Genomic DNA, 24013 nt, shown 5'->3' on the forward strand with positions numbered 1-24013 from the left:
AAGTTTCCGAGAGAGGCCCTTACCCTTTGCTGACCCTACGGTGGAGGCCGCACTCGGCCCCTCCAACTCCAGCCTTTTCTCTGCCCGAAAAAGGAGGCTGCTCACAAGGCTGACTTTGCATTTGCTGACTTTCCTATCTTAGAGGGGAAAAAAAGTCGACGTTTAGAGTGTCATTTCAATCTTCTGTTCAAAAGACTGTTGAATATTTTGGAGTGTGTGTGGGGGGGTGCCTGTGTCGCCCATGTGATTCAGCAGATCTCTTGACAAGGTGCAATGCTCCGTTTCCTGAAGCTTTCACTTTAAAATGTCCACCTGCGTCTGTGCCAGTTTTGCCCATTAAAGGAATTATAGGGAAAGAAGGGAAAAGAACAAAACCAAACTTGGGCCAACGAGGATTTAGTGAGTCGGGAACCGATTTTATGGAGTCCGGGTTTGGAAGGAGCCCACAAGTGGCAGGTGGGCGGTTGACCCTTCCTCCCGCACTGGGGCAGCGAGCTTGGTGCAGGGCTGGTTGGAGGGCGCGGAGAGGGGCGGGGGGTTACAGCCGCGGTGGCCCCAAGCTCAGGAAAACCGGGTTTAATGATGTTATTAGGAAACGGCCTGCTCCTAGGATAGGATGCTCATTATCCCGGGATAATGAATGAGACCCCCTTGGCAGCCGCTTCCAGAGGCTAACTGCTCAGAGAATTAGGTAAATTCAGAAGAACCGTCCTCTCCGCGGCAGGCGGGAGGCGAGGTGGGTTTCTGATGGGCAAACAATAGAAGCATTTGGGCTGTTCTAGGGGGTTTAAACAAAGAACGTAAAGAAAGGGCTTATCTCTGGACTTCATGGCCACATCCATAGTCCCTCAAAGCAGGGAGCAAGAAAAGGCTAAATTACAAAAGAGACAGTATATATGTTATTTTTATTTGTTTCTATTTTTCAAACTAACTTCATGGAAAAAAAATAACTGTAAGACTTTCATAATTCCTCGTTTGTCTGTTTCAGAGTATTTCACCTTTTTTTTAAAAAAAGCAGAATGCCAATTTGTTAACTTACAATGAGTAATAAAATTCCCAACTGGAACAAATTGCATGTGTAGGCTGGTCAGTGCTTTATCTTCCAGCAGAAAAATCTATACAGGAAGCCAGACTATAATTAGAAAGTTATTTGATTAATATGGAGTCAGAACAAGGGGATTAAATTCAATGATTAGGTCATTAAACCCTGTACCCCTATGCTACCAGCTCCACAGAGGGGCTGTTCCTGCCAAGGAGATTAGAATCAGCTGTCCCGGCTTGCTTACCTACTCGTTTTTGTTCTTAGCGTGTAATTTAATGGTTAAGAGTAGAGGTTTTGGAGTCAAGCCTCTGCCACGAATCGTGTTGCGCAAACAGCTTACCCTCTACACCTCAGGGTTCTCAGGCTGTAAAATTGGGATAATAATGGTACGATTACAGAATTGCATCAAGGATGCAACAAAATGATGCAAGTAAAGTCTTTAGCACAGTATATAGCACATAATAGTTAGCTGTAAAAAAAAATTAATAACCCTTCAGTGGCGGCCAATCCTGTAAGGACCAAGACCCAAATCCCTAGGAACCCTTAAAGGCCTCAGTGTGATTTGGCTGCTACTTCTTCAGCCTCATCTTGTGCCACATTCTTCTTTCTGTCTTCTACTTTGGTTTTCTTTTAACAGTTAAACAGATTGATTGATTACTCTCAAAACAAAGCAGAGCTCATTTTCATTGACTTACATTTTTCACATTGTCCCTTCCTCCCATTTCTGTCAAGCAGACCCAGGATTGGTGCTATGACAGTCCTGGTCTCTGCCCACCGGGAGCTCTAAATGAGGGGAAATGCCTGGCTAATTCCTCCTCATCCTTCCTGCTCCAGCTCAGCTGCCACTTCCTGGATGAAGCCTTCAGCTGCCTCCTTCCGGATGAAATCTTCACCTACACAGATTTCTCACAGGGTCCTGTGTTTTCCTACATGGCACTCAGTGCTGTTTGAAATTACATACAGATCTGGTGATTATATGATGCATGTCTCAACTCCCAGTGAGATCTGTAAGCTCCATGACAATAAGAAGGTGATCTTTTTTGCTCAAGCTTTGTTGCTGAGAGCTTGACACATAGAAGTTACTTAAGATTGAGGAGAGGGAGAGAGAAGAGTGGGAGAAAGGGAAGGAGAAAAAAGGAAAGAGGAGATAAATACAACGGATGGCACAAAGAAGTGGGGAAATGAGGGACCCCTGGGGACCATGTAAAATCAATGAAAAGAGCTACTGCCTTGTTTTAGTCTCAAGCATTATAATTAATAACATAGAGAGCTCTTTACTCGCGAGGAAGCTCATTGCCATCCTGTTCTGAAAGGAATGAGATTTCTGATTCCACACATTAGTGCCCTAAGGTTAAAATACACTAGGAGGAGTTTTTGATTTATTTCATATATAACATGAATGAGATGTGTGGAATGTGAAACGTTGCATAGCACATAGAAAAAAATCTAATCGCTGCCTAAAGGCTGCAGATCTCAACCCAAAGAATGTGGCCATGAATCATAGTTCCATGAAAGAGGCAGGGTTAGGATTCGATAAACAGGTGTTTGCAACTCAGACAGCGAGTGTGACGACTCCAGGTCTTACCAGTCTGCCAGTCAAGACAGAGTTCTAGTGAGAGAAGGCATTTGTAGTACAAGAAGCTGTTGATTTGGCAGGAGAGCAGAGGGAGATGACACTCGGAAAAGCAATAGGGAAGGCGTGGAGATGCTGAGACGAGAGCTCCTAGGCTTTCGAGACTACCTTCTATGTGATGACGGGCCAAGAAGAAAGAAGTCTAGGTCAAGTGTTTCCAAAATCGTGCCAGTTCTTTGGGGCCAAAGCTCAGACAGGGCCTCAGAAACAAGCTAGCTCTGGTGGGATCTGAAACAAGTACTGTGTGAATCCTCTCAGTTTTTGGCTTCTTGTAATTTTTGTCTGTTTTTCTCTCCAGATAATCAAATCCTCAACGATCCCAGTAGATAGGGCTGGAAGAGTGCATGGGGTACAATGAAGACGACGCTGAAGGAGATAATAATGTAACGATGACAACGTCTGTAATTTACTGTGACGGGCACTGTTCTAATGTCCGTGCCTCACAACGGTTTTCGTAAGGCGGATACTGTTTCTCTTCCTGTTCTGCACATGAAGGAACTAACGTGTAACGCGTCCAAGTCACACATCAAAACAGGAGTGGAACCGGGACTTGAGCCTGGCTCTGGGTTCTAAAATCATGCTTCTCGTTACAAGTCAAAGGATAGATGCTTCACCCTCCCCAAGGTAATTAACAATAAAATTTGGTTTGTATCTTTCCATACCTTTCTCTATGAACACACGCACACACAGACACACACAGACCCACACTTTACCTGAAACGTGGATTTTCCTCTTAACAATTTTCACGGCCGTTTCTCCAGAACACTATGTAGAGATAGAAATCATTCTATTTTTTTTCTCTTTTTAAAAGATTGTAGTAAAAAAAAACCCATAATATTTACCATGTTAACCATTTTAAAGTATACAGGTCAGTGGCATTAAGAATTTTCACATTGTTCTGCAAAATCATTCTTTTTCATAACAGTTAAAGTATACTATAGTGTGGCTCCACCATGCAATTTATTCAGCTGTTGCCTTGCTGGTTGACATTCAAGTTGTTTCTCATTTTTGCCTTCCACGGGACTCTGATGAACATCTTTGTACACACACTGTTGTAAAGTGATGGTTTTGTTTTTTTTTTTTTTTTTTTTTTGCTTTTTGTATGTGTGTGTGTGTGTGTAGGGGGGAGGAGGTAGTTAGGTTTATTTATTTATTTTTAGAGGAGGTACTGGGGATGGAACCCAGGACCTTGTGCATGCTAAGCATGTGCTCTACCACTTGAGTTCTACCCTCCCCCCATGAAGTGATGTTTTGATTTTTGTGGAAAAGATGTCTCAAAGTGGGCTTGCTGAGACAAAGGATACGTACATATTTACATGTTAGTAGTAACAGCCAGATTACTTTCCAAATGGCTGTCAAAACTCACATGCATACCAGTGGGGTCTGAGAATATCTAGAAGCCACAAAGGAAAAGATCGATAGGCTTAACTACGGAGAAATGAAAAGTTACCGTACACATAAAAACCTCAGACAAACAATAGAAGAAAACGTTTACAACACATATGATGGACAAAGGGTTAGTACCAATTGACAGGAAAATGACCAAGAGCCCATGAAAACTAGGAAAAAGAGTGTAAGTGAGTAATTCATCAAAGAGGAGATGGAAACATATGAAAAGCTGCTCAACCTGATTAATAGGGAAATGAATTAATTCATTTGTGTAATGAGTTTTGGGGAAAACCAGACGCGTGGAGGAGGAGAGGGTAGAAGGAAGTAGCTAAGTAACAGGCTGCTCTGTCTCTAGCCCCCCCACCCCTCCATCCCGTTAGTTTGGCCTCTATTGGAGCTTTCTTGATTCCTATGATAGATCATTATGTGGTTTTTGTTTGCTGTTTTGGGGGGGCATTTAACGCAGAAGGAATTAAAACACAACAAAAAGTTGCTCTTAAAATAAAAAGAAGGGAGGGTATAGCTCAAATGGTAGAGCACATGCTCGACATACACAAGGTCCTGGGTTCAATCCCCAGCACCTCCTCTAAAAATAAATAAATAAACAAACCTAATTACTCCCCGACCAATTACTCTAATAAAATTCCTCTCCTAATTATTTACTAATTTATATAAATAAGTTTACTCAGAGTGCTTCTATCTATAAAAATGAAAAATAGAATGAGATCAGTAATGAACCCTGTCTCTTTCTAGCAATGGATTTTAAATGAATATATATACACACATGTATGTTTGTATATTTTTCCTTTTTTGATTGATAATTATAAAAAACTATAAATAGTTGTTATTTTGATCACTTGTATACTGATTATTATATTAATAAGTCAAGCCAAAGGAAATTTTGCTAGCTCTTAGAGACTTGTGGTTATAATAAACACTTTCAAATTTATATTTGAATTTATATGCATATCTTGGTACAGAATAGGGGATAGGGTGATCAATAAAAGACTTTCAAGATAAAATATATTACATTAGTATAAAATTCTATTGGGGAAATAGATTGACATTCACAGAGAAAAAGGAATAATGCAAATTTTTGCACTATTAAAGAAGAATTTGTTCATGTATTTAAGATTTTTATTCATTATTATTTTTTGTTCATGTATTTTTAGGATGAATGATTGTGGGTCTTAACTCTCTATGGTATTTAGATTCCATTGGATGTATTTAAGAGTGATGGTTATTATAATTTAAATGCCAATATTTACAATACAATGAAAGTTACAACCTTTCAACCATACTTAATGATGAAAAAATTTAGGTATCTACTTTAAAATGTGCTCGTAGCCTATAATTTTTAAAAGTTATTTTTGGAGTTAAAAAAATGTGAAGAACACCTACCTAGACCCACTTGAAAGGAAAAGATACTCTAAGAATTCAACCTCAAATGGTTAGAAATAGATTTCTCTGAGTTATGCAAAAGTAATTGTAAAAGCAGAAACTTCATGTGAGCTGGGTCCAAGTGGCATGTGAAATATCAAAAATGTGATCGCTCTTCTGTCCAAAATAGTGTGTCGGTGCTACTAATCAGATATTTTACAGGATTTCTCCAACCTTGGCAGCACTGACATTTTGTGCTGGGCAATTCTTTGTTGGAGGGAGCTAGTCTGCACACTGTAGGACCTGGAGCAGCATCCCTGGCCTCCACCCACTGGGTGCAGTAGCATCGCCTCCGCCAAGTTGTAACAACTGCAAATGTGCTCCCCGCGTGTGGCCGTGACTGTATGTATCTGTCTGTGCGGCGCCTCACCTTTACTCTAGGGGTAAGACATTCGGGTGAGTGCCACGACCTGCTCTCCTGGCAGATGGCCCTGGACTTGGACGGGAAATGGTAGGACAAGTACCTGATCAATAAAATTGCTCAAAACCTGCAAATTCCCTACCTGTGGTCCAGAGTTGCAGGGAAATGCCAGCTCCCTGTGGCTCGATGGTTCATAACCTTTTTTTTTTTTTTTGGTCTGAAGAAAGCTGGTGGTCTCTCTCAAAAAATATGGACCATATACACTCACACACGTAATTCTATATATAATTTCTGAAGCTCAACCATATACGACAAGTTAAGAATGCTTTCTAGTACTTCTCATAAATTTAAATTCACATTCCCTAGTACCCTGCAGTCCTGCCTCTAGCAATCTATTCTAAAGAAATATTAGCATTTGATATGTAAATATGTTGTATGTGTTTATATCAGCATTGTTTGTAATAGCAAAAATATGGAAAGAGCTTAAAGGAATACTAGCAGGGAAATTGAAAAAAATCATTGATTAATTACTTGATTAATTCACAATGGAATACTATGTAGCTATTAAAAAGAAGGAGGTAGAATTATATGGACAGATTGAAAGTAGGTCCGTGATATTCTTTGGTATAAAAAAATTTTTGAAACAATATGGGGTACCATCTTCTTTCTGTAAAAATGATTCTGTATGTGTAAGTACAAATATATACATATTAGATTTATATATAATATTTTTGGATTCATAGTATAAATTCTGGGAGTCTAAGCACCAAACTTTACAGCAGCTACTTCTGTGGGATGAGACTTATGCTCTTTCTGTATTTACTCTTGTGTTATTTGAAAGTGTAAAAATTTGCAAGAATTATTTCGGTAAGTTAAAAAAGAAAGATTAATAGCCACAGCCAAAGTGAGTTACTGCTACAGCGTGGAGTGTGGCAGGTAACCGGGCTTCAGGCTCGTGGGCCCCCCAAGGTAGAGTAAGCATTTTCGGTGGCACAGCTCCCGTGGGAAGCTCCCAGATAACCAGATGACCTGCCTGTGGTGCCAGCGCCACTGCAGAGCCCTCTGTGAAAAGGGCAGCCACCCCCTTGCTCCTTAATTGATTCTTTGAAGTCATTTGTCCCCAGGGAGACCACTGAATTTTTAAATTTCTAAATATGTAAACTTTACAAAGTAGACTCTCTCTTATTCTCTCTCTCTCCCCTCCTCCTTCTTTCTCTCACACACTCACACACAGCCCTCCCCACCCTGGGTACTTCCCACAGTCCCAGCCTAAGTTACAGTATTCTGAGATCCTCTATTTCAGTGATACTGCCCTAGGCATTCCTTTGGATTGAGAACTGAGATTTTTACATGGAGATTGGACTACCTTCATGGTGTCTGGACTCTGGCTGGACCTTTGAGAACCATCTTGCAGAACTGCCCCATGGGTAGCCTTCCAGGCGTGGCCTGGTGTATCCAGACTCTGCCCTCTCCTTGGACTCTTGCCCATGCCAGGCCCACCACTGCCACCAATGACGCTGCCGGGCTCTGGCCCTCTCCCCTTGGCCTCCTGCCATGCTTCCATCCTGAAGTTCTTCAGACACACTTGGGAGCAAAAGTGGGGGGATGGGTGTTGAAGACTCTTGTGTAACACTCAGCTTTTGCTCTTGTTCTAAGCAACCAAATCCCCAGAGACAATTTCCAATGGTAAGTGGACCCCATGTAGGTTTTCCTGTTGGGAACCAAACAGTGAATACAGATATTCCTTCCTCTTTACAGTTCTTTTTAAGCTTATTTAAAATAGATATATATAGATAGATAGGTAATAAAGCACATTAAAGAAATTTTGGAGGAATAGGATTGAAAGGCCAGAAATAAACCTAAACACCTATGGTCAACTGATTTTTAACAAAGGTGCTGAGACTATTCAATGGGAGAAAGAATAGTCCTTTCAACAAATGGTGCTGGACAATTGGACAGCTACATGCAAAAGAATGAAAATGGGCTCCTATCTGACACCATGTACAAAAATTAACTCAAAATACATCAAAGGTCTATATGTAAGAGCTAAAACTACACAACTCCTCAAAGAAAACATAGGAGTCAATCTTTGTGGTCTTGGGCTAAACAGTGGTTTCTTAGCTATGGCACCAAAAACACAAGCAACCAAAGTAAAAATAGATAAATCAGACTTCATCAAAATTAAAAACTTTTCTGCATTAAAGGAGGCTATCAACAAAGTGAAAAGACAGTCCACAGAGTGGGAGAAAATAATTACAAATCAAGTATCTGACAAGGGTCTTGTATCCAGGATATGTAAAGAACTCTTACAACTCAACAATAAAAAGACAAGAAATCTAATTTTTAAGTGAGTGAAGGATTTGAATAGGCATTTCTCCAAAGAAGATCATAAATATCCAATAAGCATATGAAAAGCTGGTCAACTTCATTAGTCATTAGAGAAATGCAAATCAAAACAGTGAGATACCACTTTATGCCCACTAGCTTGGCCATAATAAAAGAGACGGATAATAACAAGCGTTGACAAGGATGTGGAAAAATTGGAACACTCACATATTGCTGGTGAAAATGTAAAATGATGCAGCTGCTATGGAAAACAGTTTGGTAGTTTCACAAAAAGTTAAACATACAGTGACAATGTGACCCAGCAACTCCACTCCTAGGTATATACCCAAGAAAGTTGAAACATATGTTCACACAAAAACATGTACATAAATGTTCATAGCAGTTTTTTTGTAATAGCCAAAAGGTATAAACAAACCAAATGTCTATCCATAATAAACAAAATGTGGTATATCCATACAATGAAATATTATTTGGCCATAAGAAGGAGTGAAATACTGATACTTGCTACAACATGGACAAATATTGAAAATATTTTATTAAGTGAAAGAAGCCAGTCACGAAGGACCACATATTATGATTCTATTTGTATGAAATGTTTAGAATAGGCAAATCTATTTGAGAGTCAAAAAGTAGATTAATGGTGGCCAGGGGCTGAGAAGAAAAAAAAATGGAGGGTGATTGCTAATAGATAACAGAGTTTCTTTTTGGGGTGATGGTTGCACAAGACATAGTAAGTCGTCAGCTGTTTGGGCCAAGCATTAGTGGACAGAAAGCTCCAGAAGTAGACCCTTACTTAAACTTTCAGGGACCACTCAATCTTCTTTGATTGGTTGAGGCTCCTACTTGGGCAAAGGTGAAATTCATAAAGTTCTATCAATCTATTAACTTCCCTGGGAGCCTAGACAGTGGTTCACACACCCAGACTCATAAACTAACCACCAAACAGGCAGAGGATATGAACAATCTATAAGAAACACAAATAGCTAATAGACATGTAATAGACATGTATTCAACCTCATTAATAGTTAAAGAAATGCGTTGCAAAACAATGAGATTCCATTTGTCATCCGTCAGGTTGGCAAAAAAAGTTTGGAAATGTCCAGCGTTCACAAGATTATGGGGAAATAGGCACTCTCATGCACTGTTTCTGGGAGTGTAAACAAATTTGTCTCTTCTGGAGGGCAATTTAGCAATGTCTGTCAACATTCTGAATGCCTGTTCTCAGTGACTTAGCAATTCTACTGCTAGAAATTTGCCCTAGGGATATCCTGGCAACATTATGCCAAAATCATGTAAAGGATGTTTACTGCAACATTGTTGGCAATAACAAAAAACTGGAAAGCACCAGACATCCATCAGCAGGCAACCAGTTAAATACATCCACATAATGGAAAAGTTTCCAATCATTAAAACATGAGGTAGAACTATATGTACTGACATGGAAAGATCTTCTAAATTTATCTCGTTAAAAACAAAAACAAAAACAAAAACAAACAAACAAACAAACAAAAAAAACCAGTGTGCATAGCACTATGATCTCATTTGTGTTAAATTAAAAAAAATAGATATACAGGTATATGCAGACTTTTTTTCCAGGAAGGGTAGTAAGAAGTGGAGGTAACTTTTGGAGAGTGGCACTGGGAGTTGGAGGAAGGAAAAGATAACTTTTGCCATTTGTTTGATGCTTTTCTATACTTTTTGATTTTTTTAATACCATGTGAATGTAAGACTTTTAAAAAATAAGTATTTTAAAAACAGGCAAGGAATGTGAAATGATAAAGAAATAGAAGAGCGATCTCTTAGACAGGAGTTTATCGTTTGTCCTGACACAGGGCAGTCTTGTTTTAGCTACGTTAATAAAAGCATTGTGACTGATCATTTGGGTTTTAGGAAGACCACCAGGGCAGCAGGCTGGAGGATGGAGGAGAGATGTGAGACTAGGGTCAGAAGGTTTTTGCAACAGAGTGGGGCTTAAATCAAGAATGGGATGGTGGGGATGGAGAGACTGCCCCACAGGGAAGAGCTATTAAAAAGGGAAGCTGACAGCCTTGAAGCCTAATTGGACAAGGAGGATGAGGGGGCCCAGGCATCCGCCTTGGACAGCTGAGTGGATGATGCTGCTGCCCAAGGAGACACTCAGAAGGAAGGAGAGGGTTAGAGACTGGGAAGAGGGTGGGGAAGAAAGGAGTGAGTTTAATTTTGGACATGTTGATTTGAGGAACGTGTTGAACTTGATCTCGTTGAGTAGACACGTGGGTTTGGAGCTCAGATAATTCAAGCTGGAGATGGAACATCAGCTCGGGGAGGGGTAGTTGAAACTAAGTATAAGGACATTGTGTAGACTGAAACAAAGGCCAGGTTCAAGGTGGGACTCTAGAGACCAGGTGTCCTGAAATGTCGGACAGAGAAAAGGTACCCAAGTGAGGCTGAGGAGTGATCAGAGCAGTGCGAGGAAAACAGGAGGGAGGGGGTCACAGACAACTGACTGTTCTCTGCTCCTGGCTGGACAGTGTTGCTGATTCCTTAAGCTACTCCTTCTCCAGTGCCAATTGCCTTGCTTCTGCCACATCTGCCCAGAAAAATCCCAACCCTGCATTTTCCTGTTTATGTTCCTGAAAAGGCCACCCACTAATGAGAATGGCCTCGTTGCAAGTTCACGGCTTGTAGCTCTGCTGGGCTCTCCCAGGGGCCCCCATTGATTTAGTTTTACTTATCTTTGGTTGGATCTGGCTCTCGTTCTCCAGTTATTCTAAATTATGACCGTGTTCGCTTCTCACATCTCATTTCCACTTTCATCTTGGTGACCTGTCTTGCCTTCCTCCTTCAGGAAACAAATGAGGCCCTCAGGGGTGAGTACCTCTAACATCTCAGCTGTCTCTTTATAAGTGTATCTAAAACAAGATTTACCTTCTTTCCCTAGTATTCAATTCAGCCCCTATTGAGTTGCAGAATCCCTCCCGAGGCCTCCCTGACCCTGTTCCATCCCTGAGCCGTGGCTCCTTGCTCCTTCTGTCTGTGTGGCTGTAACACGTTGTATATTTCTCTATCATGACATTTACTTTGCTGCACTTGTTATCTCACTGTCTGTCTCCTCCAATTAACTTGATCCAATGCATGATATTTCCCCCCTGAACATCTTATAAATATATAACATCCAAGAAAAAAATGCACAATGCAAACTACTATATATAAAATAGATAAGCAACAAGGTCCTATAGTATAGCACAGGGAACTATATCCAGTATCTTATAATAACCTATAATGAAAGAGAATATGAAAAAGAAGTTGTGTGTGTGTATATATATATATGTATGTGTGTAAATATATATATGTATATATGACTGAATCACTATGCTGTACACCAGAACTAACACAACATGTAAATCAACTAAACTTCATTTAAAAAGTGCACATATTCTAAATGTATATAGCTCACAGGATTTTCACACAACTGAACATAAGTCATGCAGTCAGCACCCAGATGAGGAAGCCAAGCGTTAGAACACCCAGAACACTCCTTGTGCTCTGTTACCCTCCCCATCTCCCTCCCCAGGGGCAGCACTATCCAGTCTTTCAACAGCATGGATTTGCTTTGGCTGTTTTTGTAAATTTTTGTAAAAGACCAAAAAGTAGTATGTACTTATACACTCTTTTATGTCTGTTTTTTTTTTAATCATCGTATCTGTGAGAGTCATGCACATTGTTGCCTATAGTCATAGATAGTTCATTTCCATTGCCATATGATATTCTATTGTGTGAATAGACCACGATTTATTGATCCATTCAAGTATGTTGATAAGTAGCCCCCTTTGGGGCAATTGCAAATAGCAGGCACTGTGTTTCATTAATCTTCGAATCTCCAGCATTTCACGCACGCTTAGCATAATGGTTTGTGTATGATCAGGTAAGACAACTCAAGAAGTACGTTTCCACTGTATTCTTGGGTGGTCAGACAATACCTGCGCTATTCGATTCAAGCCTGGGTGCCATGTTTAAAATGTTCTAAAGGGCCTTTGATAAGCTGAGTTGTCTATTGAGGGCAACCATAGTGGTATGTCTAGAAGCCATGTAGTGTTAGGTCTGCTGGAAGGCAATGAAGATGTTTATCACGGAAAAGCAAACGAAGAGGATCAGACATGGACCAGGATGCTTTCCAAGACAGCACTGGGCCAGTGGCTAAATATTTGGGGCAGAAGGGAGCTTTCTGCTCAGTAATAGTCATGATACTGGCTCAGGTTCAGAGAGTACTTACCACCCCCCAGGCCCTGTGGGGGATGTGCTGCGGGCTTGGCATCCATTAGTTCAGTACAAGAATGACTTTTTATTATTATTGTTATTATTATTATTTCAGGTTTTTTAGGGGGGTAATTAGGTTTATTTATTTATTTATTTACTAGAGGTACTGGGGATTGAACCCAGGACCTCGTGCATGTTGAGCATGCGCTCTACCACTTGAGCTATACCCTCCCCCCAAGAATGACTTTTTAAATAATGAGAGGAGCATCAGCTGCCTGGTGAGACCGTGGTCACTTCGTGACTGCAGACACTTGTGATCATGAGCCCTGGGCAGTTATATTTATAGGCTCATGGTTTGTTTGAAAAGCCCTCCTCTGACTTGGCTCCCTGCCTTGCTCCCCTCCTTCTTTCTAGAACGGCCTCCTTCCTGGAGAGTAGCCTCCTGCAGCACCTCCGTGGGGCCCATCAAGGCAAGCAAATCACTCAGTGTTTCTGTCAGGAGCTGCCTGCCACGCCAGGCCCACCTGTCCTGGCCAGGACCCTCTCCCCTCCACCCCAGGAAGTCTCTCCTTCCAGTGACTCAAACCTTTTACCTGCATGGCTGCTAACTCTGGCTAGAGCTGAGGCCCCAGCAGGCCTGATCCTTCTGGCAGCCAAGGGTCATTCCGAGTTATCCTGAAGTTTGTTTGAGACAAAGAGTCAGGTAGGCGCAATGAGATTTAGAAAGTACCCGAAAAAACCAAAACCAAACCAAAAAAGCTGCAGAAACCCTTTTTCTAGATGCATTCACCCAATTTAGGCCTCAAAGAAGAAAAGCCCAGACAAATAAATCGGGGTGGCCGAATGCAAAAGGTATTTGTCAGGAGAAGTGAAATGCTGTCGTCCTTGCAGCATAAGCTGTGTAGCTGGCCCGGGGACTAGGTGCTTTATCTCACTGTTGGCGCCTGAGGTCAAGGCCTGGCAGTTACAGAATCACCTAAAAGACAGTGCCTGAGTTAGACAAGCAGGCGTTGTGACGTGTGACATCCCCACCCATCTCTGCCCTCCCTCTTGCTTTCTCTGCTCCATTCCCTGCCCCAGCACTCTACTCTCTCCTCACTCCTGTTTCTTCTGAGCGATTTTATCTTTTTTCCGGAAGGGGACTAGCAGGAGGTGAAGATTTAGGAAGCTGGACAACATACAGGCAGATCCCAGAAGCCTCACTCTCCCCCAGGCCCACAACCATAATTCATGTCTTGTATTTCTTCTCTTCTGCCAGACAAAGCCAAACACACACTAACAGTGTTAACACGATAAATATCAGCAGTCCTGACCTTTCTCTCTGGGTCCTGGAGTCACCCTGACTCCCAGGCCCTGACTTGCTTGTGCTTAAAGTGGATTAGCACTTAACCAGAGGCTGCAGGGCCCCGCGCTTGAGCTTGATGGGAATCAAAATAGAGATTACCTTATTTGACTTAAAAAAAAATTTCCACTTGAAGGATAGAATCCCCCAGAGAAATACACTGGGGCTTACACATATACAATTTTAAATTGGATTTTAAAAATAGTTTGCCAGCTGTTTGCTAGGTCGTGCCTTAGGTCCTGTCCTGGATTGATGTTGGGTCCATTTGGGAAATGAGGCCAAGAGGGGGACAGAGAGGCTGCCAAGGCAGCAGGATCCTGGATGCTTGGAGACGTTCCCAGGAGCCCTGGCGGTTGTTGCCATGGGCCTTTAGAAACCCTGGGAGCCCTGGCACCAAGGTCTATGTCTCGCCCAGAGAAACTGATGGAGCACAAACCGCCTCCCTCAGACCTCACCTCATCCCTGCACGGCTTCTGCTAGGCCAAGATCTGAAAAAAAGATGAAAGAGGACTGTTCTCAGCTGGAAGGGTCTTTCACACTTTTTTGTGGCTAACTACTTATTTTAGTTCCTTGTATCACCATCAAGCAATACACACCCAGGCCCTGCCCGGAACTCCCATCCCCCCGCCTCTGTTCCTGCCCAACTGCTCTTCCTCACTCAGGTCTCAGGCAGAATGTCACCTTCTCAGGGAAACATGAGGGGCAGCAGAGCCCGGTGCTTAAGCATGCCAGGGTGCCGCGGCTTAAATCCTGGCTCTGCACACTTCGTGGCTGTGTGACCTCGGGCTGGTCACTTAACCTCTCTGTGCCTCAGTTTCCCCATCTTACAGATGGGGATAATGATAGCACCTACCTTCCTAGCTTTGCTATCAGAACTCTGAGTTCATGTATGATGTATACAATGTCAAGTGCCTAGAACGTGGCCGAGCACGCAGTAGCGTCAGCCCTCTTTACCCTCTAAAGCACATCTCCCGGGCTGGGCTCAGTTGCCTGCAGCTGCCGTGTGCTTCCCCAGCCTCCTGTACTTCCGGGAAGCTCTTGTCCTCATTTACGGTTATTGCTTAATTACCTGTCTTCTCCACAAGGGCAGGAACCATGTCTCTCCACTGTCCAGTCCTCACAGCCTACACCGTGTCTAGCTAATGAGACTCAAGAAATTTAAAAAAAAATTTTTTTTTAATGGAGGTAGGTACTGGGGATTGAACACAGGACCTCATGCACACTAAGCATGTGCTCTACCACTGAGCTACACTCTCTCCGCTTCAAGACATGTTTTTGACCACAATAATAAATGAAATATAAAAAAGAGGAACAGCTAAAAGGCAAATGTGATCCAGCAGACGGAGAAATTTGGAGCTCTGGGGTCATTTTTCTCCATCTGCATTTGCTCCATATATGTACTTGGCCTTTTCATTTTGTTTGTCTGACTGTTAAACAAAGAGAGAGCTGATGAGTTTTGAGTTCCGGAATTATCGGATAAGGCTTTGTAATTACGTCTTTTGCAGGCGACTTCCGCCCCTATCTTGTTTTTCAAAACTTAATTAAATATTAAATGCGTACAAAAGAATAGGTCATATGAGAAAATATAAAGCGTGAACACCCAACTAACCACCTACAACTCAGTTTAAGATAAAGTTATAGCCCACACCACTGAAGCCCCTTTGTGTACCTCTCCCCATCCCAGCCCCTGCCTAAATTTTTTTGCTTATTCCCTTGCTTTTCTTCATAATTTCACCCGAAAAAAACCCCATCTCTGAAGAATATGCTGATTTTGCATGGCTTTTGAACTTTTTTTTAACACTTTTTTTTTAAATTGAAGCATAGTCAGTTTACAATGTCATGTCAATTTCTGGTGTACAGCATAATGTTTCAGTCATACATATGCATACATATATCCGTTTTCATATAATTTTTCATTATAGGTTACCACAAGTTATATAGTTCCCTGTGCTATACAGTATAAACTTGTTTATCTATTTTATATACAGTAGTTAATGTCTGCAAATCTCAAATTCCCAATTTAAACCTTCTTACCTCCTTCCCCTCCAGTAACCATAAGTTTGTTTTCTATGTCTGTGAGTCTGTTTCTGTTTTGTAAGTTCATTCATGTCATTTTTTTAGATTCCACATATAAGTGATATCATATGGTATTTTTCTTTATCTTTCTGGCTTACTTCACTTAGAATGATGATCTCCAGGTCCATCCATGTTGCAGCAAATGGCATTATTTTTTCTTTTTTATGGCTAAGTAGTATTCCAGTGTGTGTGTGTGTGTGTGTGTGTGTGTGTGTGTGTGTGTGTGTATAAGGCACAACTTCTTCATCCAGTCATCTGTTGATGGACATTTATGCTGTTTTGGCTTTTGAACTATATATAAAATAAATCATATAGTGTGTATTCTTTGATTTGCTTTTCTCACCACTCAGTGATGTTTGTGACATTCATCTGTGCCTTTAGCCGTATGGTACTGTACTGTGTGAATATTCTACCATTTTTAACTCCAGTCTCCTCTCAATGGATGTTTGGATTGTTTGCAGCTTTTTTTTTTTTTTTTTTTGGCAGATTCTGACAGTGCTGCTATGAACATTTTTGTATGTGACTACTGGGACCCACAGTCAAGAGTTTCTCTGGGGTTATTTCTGGGAAAGTTTGTTCCCTTTCAACTTGTCTAGATAATGCTACGTTGATTTTCCAAAGGGATTCCCAGCTTCCCATGTGGTCCCAAGTCTCAGCCCCTGCTGTTTATCCTCGGGGTCTAGCAGCCCTGTTGGAAAGGGGCTTTGAGGCAGGACCAGAGAGAAGCCTGTCAGCTGGCACTGTGGTGACCCCCACTTCTGGGCACAGGAGGTGACAACCTGGCCTAGGTGACTTGGAAAATCTCCCTTGTGGCTTGGGCAAAGTCTCTCCAGCTCACAAGAACCACTCAGAGCCATGTAGGCAAGAGCAAACTCTGTTCACAAAGCCAAAAAGCCCAGTGAAAACCCAGCAGATGTCAGGAAACAGCATTCTGACTAACCCATTTCTTTTCAAGATAATAAAAGTTTTAATATTTCTTCAACTAAGTGAATGTGACGTTAAAAAAAACATTAATTTCCCTGTTACAGCTTGCTTTTGAACTCATTGTTTTAAAATCCTGAAGTGTCCTGAGTGTAGTAGGATTTCAACAAATATGGACTTTTATTTCGGGTCATCTGCTGCCTCAGTCAGCAGGATTATTCAGGGATATATCTACCAAAAGCCAAAAGTAGAAATCTTTTCTCCACTCTCTTCAATGGTTTTACTTATTTATTTATTTATCTTGGCGGGGGAAGGTAATTAGGCTTATTTATTTATTTTAAGAGTTCCTGGGGATTGAACCCGAGACCTCATGCATGCTAACCATATGCTCTCCTGCTTGAGCTACACCCTCCCCTCTTTCAATGGCTTTATGTTACCCTTATAATAATAATTTAAAAGGAAGATATAACAGTGAAACCTTACGAATCTCTGAGGCCTGTGGTGACTTTCTCCTGGAAACCCTTACACGTGTGGCCCCTATTGGCTCGACAGGGTGTCCTGACCCAGCCCTCCATCAGGAAGGAGCTGAGTTCATTGGTCACTTCTGAAGGCACGTTTATCCTTAGCAAAATGATCCCTGGGGCAGTTCGTAAGCAAAAGCTGTTGTTCAAAGCAACACGTTATAGACATAAGCCAATGTTGTGTGCAAACCTAGTGACCCGTAGCCCAGGCTGATTGGTCACTTTGATTCACTAATACATTCTTTTCCTCCCATCACATGTGGTCACAGACTCTTGCCAATTTGTCCTTTATGGTTTTCCTGCCCATCTCATCATTGTGTTTGGGCCTTTTTCACCTCATGGCTGAACCATAAGGGACTAAAATCATCTCCCTGCTTGGTCATCACTACCGCTGGATTAACCTTTAAAAAATAAAAACCAAACGGCAGCAATGAAACCCATACAGAATAACTGTTTTCCCTGTGATAATCCTCTTTTCGGCCCCCAGACTCATTGGCTTCCATGGGGTAAGACCCAGAACCTTTAGCCGAGGTCTGCAGAGGTCTCCCCAGACTCCCTTGGGCTTCCGTGGCCATCTCCGCAGCGCGGGCACAGACACACCCCAAATGCAGCACAGCTTCTGGGCTCAGGACCCCCAAAGCCAGCCGCAGATGCAGGGTTCTGAGCCTCTGCTTGTCCAGGGGGCCCTGCCCTCACAGACTTGTCATTCCCTCTGTCCCCCATCTCCTCCCCAGTGCACCCCACATGCCAAGTTCTTCAAACACGGCCAGCCTGTGTCAGCCTCTGCAGCCTGGCCTGGGGCTTCTCCCTGCAGAGGCCCCGCCCCTCTGCTTCCATCTCTTAGGTCCTACCCATCCTTGGGGCCCCACCTCCTCCAAATCTTCCCAGACTCCTTTAACATTTGACCATCGCCCCCTCCTCGAGACCTCTGTCCTGACCCAGAACATATAGCTCATTCCATACAGACCGCCCAACTGGACTGGAAGTCCCCAGAGAGCAGGAATCAGGACTTCACATAGGTCAGTGCCTTCCACATATTCTGCGCCCATCTATGTTGCATTTCAACATACAATGGTGAAGATGCTCCCGCAGAGAAAAGAAATAAAAAATAAATACCAAATAAGAGGTAAGTCCGTATTTCTCGCTTTTAAATTAGTCTCTCCCTCCCCCTCCCCTCAGTCTGCCAAAACACTCTGCCAAAACACTTCTTTATGGTGTTATGCATAAAAAAAGGAAGCAAAATTCTAGGGAATAGAGAAGTTGAAAAAGCTAATTAATACATTTCTTTCAATGACTCAAAAAGCCTAGGAAAGATAAATAAACAATCTGGACCCAAGACAAAAGCTTGCTGGCTGCTGAGGGAGGCAGTCCGGGTGCTTCAGTGTCTAAGCAGAGCCTGAGCTTAGGCGGGAAGAGTCATAAAGTCTTCTGCTGTTGAGCTGGGTCTGCAGGGTTGATTATACGGGAAAGCTGATCACAAAAAAAGTGCCCAATTGAACCTCAGTGCTCATCTCTGAAATACCAATGGGTTCATATTTTGTAGGCTAAATAGTCCTTTTTTTTTTAAATGCACATGCACATACATAACTGTGCGTAACTGGAGTTTGGTGTTTGATAACAAGTGGGGAAGATGTGGTTGTAAATCTGCGGGATACTGAGCAGAAACTTCCCCACCCCACCCCCATCTGATTTGGGACCTGCAGAGCATGACCTGCAGTCACCTCACAGTACTGTAAGCTTCTTGTTTTGAAGGTAAATAAACTTCATTTAGAGGCAAAACAAATATTCTGGGAAGGACTTGTCTTTGACAGGAGGTAGACTCATCTCTCCTAATTCATGGCTTATATGGCAAATATTTAAGTTTCTTTAAAAGAATGAAAAAAAAAATCTCTTTTGTCCTAAGATCTTTCCATCACTTCATCCTGCCCATCTCTGCAAAACCTGTCTTTCCAAAAAAACCTACTTTCACCTTGGGGCTCATTGCTCAAAAATGTGTGGCAGTTTTCTGTTCCCTAATGCATGGAATGTACCTGTTATCAAGCCTGGCCCTGAGGCCCCGGCACTCTGGCCCCTTCCTGCCTTCCTAAAGCTGTTTCCCCGTCCCCTCCACCAGTTTCCTTCCTGCTGGGTGCCTATGCTCCACCCCTGCACCCAGGCTCCACCGGGGGCCCAGCTCTTCTTGTGGTATGACACTGATTTTCCAGCACACAGTGAGCTCAGGGCATCCTGTGAACCACGCAGTGTGGAGATCCTGACCCCCTCTTCAATCATTTTCTCTGGGTTACACTTAGCTCCCTGGCTAAAGGGTAAAGTCCTCAAGGGCAAGGACTAGCCTTTTCCACCAACACACACAGCTTCTGCGTCTGTACTGCAGCCAGCCTGGGGTGGCTCTCCCATGCTAGTTAATCAGGACATCTAGCCCTCATCTGTCTTGTTCCCTCACTGCCTTCCCACTCAGAGTCTCAAATCAGGGCAGCCTTCAGTGCCCCCACTTATCGTAATCAGATGAGAATGATCAGAGATGACGTATTTAGACAAGCCTTGGGGGAGGAATTACAAATAGTTCAGTTTCATTTATAAGTACTTTCGCTGTTAACACGCACAGAAGTAAAGGAGGACAATTACACTCACTTACAGAGTTGATGAAAACAGAAGGATTAAATGCTCTGTTTAAGGTCAGACATATAGGATGTGTCAGAAGTGGCATTTAAAATCAGGACAGAGGGAGAGGGTACAGCTCAGTGGTAGAGTGTGTGCTTAGCATGCATTAGGTCCTGAGTTCGATCCCCAGTACCTCCGTTAATAAATGAAAATAAATAAACCTAATCCCCCCCCAAAAAAAGTTAAAAAAATAAAAATAGATAAAGTCAGGGCATGTCTTTTGAGTCTGACAATGTCCTTTTTCCTAAACCAGGTTGCTTCTTGGTAGCCAATGGTGGTGACAAAGCTATTTTTATCTACCTAAAATGAAAAGTATATTGATATTCATGTTTAGATTTTTTTCCAATAAAATGTTCATCATCACTACCCTGATGGGTACAAAACATGGAAAATGTTTTTGTCCTATCTGTCTTCTCTTCCTGAATTCGGGATAGACTTTAGGATTCTTATTGGCCATCCAATGTGTTTATGTTTATCACAGCGAATTCCAGTTCGCCTTTTGGGTATTTCAATAAAAACCCATGTGTATTTTAGAAAAACTTCCCAAAGCTCCGCATAATGGTGGCGGCATCTTGACCTATAAAAGTTAACATGTTATTTTTGGCATTCCTGGAACCGTGAAACTTACACAGCATATTTATTTGAAAACCATGTTTATTTAAGCGCTTTACGTCTGTTATAAAGCTTACAGAAACCCTGTGGAACAAGTGCGTAAGAAGTGGCATTTTGATCTCTATTGCAAAAATGAGGAAACCAGGGCCACCCAGCTCATTACTGGCTGCATCAGTCAGGGTCCCGACAGGGGGCAGAGGACGCATTTTCACCTGGATGATTTCAGCAGACTTCAATAAAGGAACTCTACACAGTGACGACAAGGCGTAGGGGAACGCCAAGGGACAGTGTGGTATTTGGGGGAGCTACTTGGGCCTGTGAAACAGAGAGGAGGGCGCAGTTACTGGAACCTGGAGAGAGACACCTGCAGCGGGAGGAGACGGCAGCCCGCCAAGACCTAGGAAGGAGTCAGGGGAACCGACACCCAGCCTCTCTCTCCTCCTGGGAGATTCTGTTTGGTCTTACTTAGGCCAGAGGGTCAGGGAGCCTGTTACATCTACACAGGTCGGTCTCGGGGCCGGAACAGGGCAGAGCAGAGTAGGGAGGGACTCTGCGGTGGGCTGAGCAAGCAGGAGATACCCAGCACAGAGGTGAATCACGGTTAAACCTCACACTTCCGTCTCCTATTCCATTCCTTCCCATGACACTGTGGCTTAAGCACACTGGGTCCTCGCAAAGAACTCCAGAGACAGTCCCTCCAGAGACCACCCTTAAGCTTGCAACATCCCTCAATGTTAAACTTTAAGCTAGTTTCCTAAAAACTTTGGGTATTAGCCTCTATGCGAGGACAGATTCGCAATCTAATGGGAGCTGCAAATCAGATGGAGTCGGGCAGCTGGTGTGCAGGCCGGGCTGCGCTGGCGGGGCCGGCAGGTGGAGAAAGCTCGTGCTGAATTCACCGCTGGTTCTCAGCCATCACATCTTGGCAGGGATGCCCCAGAGCCTTGACTGCACCTACAGTGTGCATTAGCGACAAGGCTGGCAAGGTATCAACAAGGAGAGAGTCTACTATCTTTTGCATCTGGCAATTAAAATGTCTTGAAAGAAAGATTATTTCTCCCAGCATTGTCTGTAACAATATAATTTGCATGTGGTTACTCTGGCTTTATTTTTATGTAATGCCCCTGGCATGTAACTTCAGGTTTTATGAAGAGGAATTATCTTGGGGCGTTGGAGCGTTCTACTTTTGATGAGTTATTTAGTCACCTTTTTCCTTGGTTTGATGGAGGCGAAAATCATAAAAGAATTTAAGACGGTAACCTCTTCCAAACCCAGGCACTATGAGAGCAGTGTAATGAGAAATGCAAAACCCAGTGTTCTCACAGGACACAAACTCACCCACAGGTCATGGAGAAAGAATTCTCAGTTCCTGTCCTAGCAGAAATATTTCCAGAGAAATGAAGTTATGGTCACATGCAGCGCTATGATCTGAGGGATCATGTTCCCAAAATAAGCGTGACAATGACTTTGCTACAAGTTCAATAAAGCCAAATTCTCCTCCCACCCTTCACCCGAATAAAACCCTGTGCAATGAGCATTGCCGCTACCCCCAGGGCTGAGGAAGGTTTGCCCCGGCTCCACTCTTAAGCAGTTTCCCTAGCGCCTTCGGGGTTGACCGGGGCACAGCGGTGAACCAATGGATTCTCATGGCAGTGGCTCTGGCACCATGGTCTCCTGGCCGTTTCTGCCTCAGGGCTTTTGTACTTGCTGATCCCTTTTTTTGGACCACTCTTAACCCAGATTTCTGGATGAGGCAAATATACATCCAGAAGTGAACCTGCTGGATCGAATGATAATTCTGTGTTTAACCTTTTGAGGAATAGCCGTACTGTTTTCCACAGTGGCTGCACAATTTTGCATTCTCACCAACCCATCTAATCTGCTTTTACTTACAGATCTTGGGTAATGTCCCTACTTTTACCTGAATGGAAATTTCACGAGGGGAGAGATTTGCTTCCCAAATGCCTAGAACCTTGCTTAGCACGTGGGAGTTGGTGATCAGCAAGTATCTGTTAAATGAATGCAACTGTTTTGGTGCCTCTGTTCTCAGTCGCATCATCCTGAACCCCTTTAATGCCAGCTTAATGGCATCGGAGCCGTGCTCAGCCCACCTCGTCAGAGGCTCCTTCCGTCTCTGTGCCTGCCTCTTGCAACACTTCCTCCTTTCTGCTTTGTATTCAGTTATCTGTGAGCTTGCCCCATGTCTCCCTCTGAATCGTAAGTTCCTTAATGTCAGGGAGCACGATTTGTTTATTGTCTTTCTGGCCCAGAGGATATATGCTCAACCCACACTTGCCAGAGGAATGCTGCGAATACCTAAGCGACGCTGCGGGGGCTGGGCTTGCGCACTCCATAGTTTTCTAAACCAGGCCCTTAAGACCCCCGGGCTGTGTGACGTCTGTACAGGCCTCCTTCTCTGAGCATGGTCCTCCCGGGTCTGATGAGAGGATTGGACCAATGATCTCTTGGGTTCCTCTTAGGTGTTAGGTACGCCGTGGGGCCACCCCTTTGACAGAAAGAGTGTGGTCCTCATCTCTGAGAGCCCAGAGTCTGGTATGGATAAAGTAAATAAGTGAAAAAAGGTTAAGGACTCAAAGGCAGCCTGTGCCCAGAGCTGTCCTGGCCTCGATGGAGAGTGTAGCGGCCTCACCTTCTCCCGGTCACACTCCCCACTGCCAGGGTGTCAGAGCACAGAACACTAGGAAACTCACAGAGCATGCCGCCTCTTCCCATTCTGGTGCAGAGAAAAGAAAATCCTCACTGCTCATGTGATTTCATTAGGTTATTTTAAACTGTTTATTTTTCTGTCCCCTCCTCAGGGAACAAACATTTGCAGGCAAAAATTGGACTTTGGCTGTTTTCCTCCTTTGCTTAGCTGTTTGTGTATAAATATGACTGCAGTAAGTCTCCAAAACACTGCCAGTCCCACCTACCCCACTCCTGGCCCCTCTTATTTCCTAGGAAAGACTCAATGAGTTTATGCCCAGGAATGGAATGTTTCAATGACACTTAAAGCCCTCCATGCATTAAAAAAATTTTTAATGCATAAACAAGGCACTAACAATATTTACAGATTATTAAACAAATCACGCATAATCCAAAACTCTAACAAAATGCTGTTTATTTTTACCAACTGCCTTCCAGTTTTATCCTTATGAGTACATAGTTCACATTGTGGCAATCTGACCATAATACAACCTTGTAGTCTGCATTTTCCTCCTAACATCTGTAAACAAACACGCATTTCCCCAAGTGGGTTCTTCTGGAATATCATCATTCGGTAAGTCCAGGTCAAATCTATCACTGATTGATTACCCAGAGAGTGGGCACTGGGCTGTATGGGATAAAGAAAGATAAAAGCTGTCCCTGCCCTCAAGGAGTTTACAGTCTGTTGGAGAGATAAGACACGCGTCCAGGAAGCATTCTCAGACAG

The sequence above is a fragment of the Camelus ferus genome, chromosome 28 (genome assembly GCF_009834535.1).
Source record: "Camelus ferus isolate YT-003-E chromosome 28, BCGSAC_Cfer_1.0, whole genome shotgun sequence".
In the NCBI taxonomy this organism is placed as follows: domain Eukaryota; kingdom Metazoa; phylum Chordata; class Mammalia; order Artiodactyla; family Camelidae; genus Camelus; species Camelus ferus.